Raw genomic sequence first — 2,447 nt, 5'->3', positions numbered from 1 at the left:
TATACCATTTGAGGTTTCCAATAGTCATAATTAGAACCATCCAAAATTGGTGGCCTATGAACAGATCCTCCATCTCTCTCCATTGTACCAGAAAGTATAGTCCCTAGATCTCACCCAGAACCAGAGCAGGATGTCTGCTCTGAAACCAATTGAAATTCTAGTATCAGATATAAGATGTCGAAGGTAATGTCACGACACTAATATCTGTTAACACAAATAGGATAAAGAAACAGAATGGTAAAGCAAATGACACAACCAATTGTTAACCCAGTTCGGTCCAACTCACCTACATCTGAGGGCTACCAAGCCAGGAAGGAAATTCACTAAAATAGAATTAGTTCAAAGACTCTCCGTACACTTCAACAAGTTACAGTCTTTCTCACTTAATCTCTACCCGTGCAATTTCTACCTAAGCACTCTTAGATATGAGAACCCATTCACTTCCCTACAATCACACCTGTGATCTTAAACAACAATCCCTTGAGAAAAGAAAATACTTTTCAATAACACACTCTTGATTTTACTTCATAGTTTCAATCAAGAAGACACACTCTTGATCTTGCTTGACAACTTTGATCAAAAAGACACACACTTGATCTTGCTTCACAACTTTGATCAAGTAGACACACACTCTTGCTTAACAGCTTTAGAGTGACAAAGTACAACCACAAATCAGTCCAATTCAATCATCAAAAGATGATTTGAATGGCTTACAAGTCTCACGACTAAACATACACAAACCCTAACTCTTTCTCTGTATTTTGCTTAGTATTGGTTGTGTTGTAAAACAGGTTTTCTAAGTCCATTTTTATAGAAGCATTCACCTGGTCTTGGACATCTTGAAAACCCTAAATCTATTTACCAATCAAATCTTTTTATAACAGCTAGTTAGATCTCCTTGGAAAATAAGTAAATCAGGTTGTAATCCATGATTGAATGCGCCAGCTAATCAGATCTTCAATCATACATAGATTGCCATTAATTGTGCAATCACAAAACACCAGACATTCACATTGAATGTTCTGTGGACATGATGTCATGACATCGGGTCTGACATCCTAGAAAAATCCTGCGTAATTCAATAATTCCTTTTATAACTTCCAGCAGGTACAACCATATCAGATGCCATGACCTTGTGTATGACATCTTGAAACAATCCTGCATGAACATGTCTTTCATTTAAGCTCCAGCAGGTACAACCAATATCAGAAGCCATGGCATTGTATATGGCATTCTGAAACAATCCTACATGAACATGTTCTTGAACTCTAGCAGGTACATAGGATATCTCATGTTAAGACATCACACATAACATCTTGTGAACTCTCTTTGTTTTACCAAAATTGCTGCCAACACTTAGAATCAACAAATGAGAATATCCGTCACTGGTTAAAGTGAACATATCAAGGATAGACTCAGGCAAGGGAAAGAAAGATATCTGTCATCAGTTAGGATGAACATATCAAGGATACACTTCCTGGGGAATAGATCCACTGGGGACTCTATTGAGGAGAAACATAAGGGTACTTTTTCCGGGTATTGGGCAAGAAGTAACAAACTGCAAACTAAGAAGAATATTACCAGTTACTGGGTAATAGACTCTTAGGGGACCAAAGTATCTATCTAGGTAAGAGCTAGAAAGAAAATGGTCAATCAAGACTCAACCTAATGAGGACATAACTACAAGGGAGTAATTCCATCCATAAAATCCACTTGAGAGGAAACTGGAATAAAAACTATCCATGTGGAAACAAACTCAGTGGGGAAACGGAGAAAGGTTAAAGTCTTTCTACTTAAGGGGCTGACACTCTACAATTGAAGGAGGACAGACACCAGATTTGGTATAGGGATAAAATACCGCCATAACAGAGAATAAGAATCTCAAACTAATCCAATATGAGGATGCAGGATATGTAAATTATGAAATTATATGAATGTATATGTATATGTATATATGTTGATTATACTGACAAAATGATCACAAAGGGTACAAAGGTGTCGCAAAGAATTTGAACCACCGGTACAATCCTTGGTCAATCCACAAAACATGGAGACAATTGCTAGAGAACAAAGAGATCAACACCCCAAAGCCTCAACCCTAGATGGGGAAGGAGGAGATCTGCTGAGGACAAAACATCCAATATGTGGGGAATTTTAGGTAAACACCATAAAAATGGGAGACAACCCTACAGAGAAAAAATCACAAAAAGCTGCCCAGAAAACCAGGAGGAAACTCTGACTGAGAGCAAGTTGAATGGCAATTGGTGGGGAAACTAAAGCGATCTACTGGAGGAAGATCAACCATCCCTGAAGATCAACCCTGCTGAGGAAATACGAACTTCGCTGGGGAAGGCAAAAACTCTGTCGGGGAAAGCAACACGCCGCAGGGTATCTGAATCAACCAAATCGGAAAGGAATTCTACCACTCCACCGAGGAACTGAATCAA

The sequence above is a fragment of the Lathyrus oleraceus genome, chromosome 7 (genome assembly GCF_024323335.1).
Source record: "Lathyrus oleraceus cultivar Zhongwan6 chromosome 7, CAAS_Psat_ZW6_1.0, whole genome shotgun sequence".
Lineage (NCBI taxonomy): Eukaryota > Viridiplantae > Streptophyta > Magnoliopsida > Fabales > Fabaceae > Lathyrus > Lathyrus oleraceus.
Note: the sequence above shows the minus strand (reverse complement) of the source record.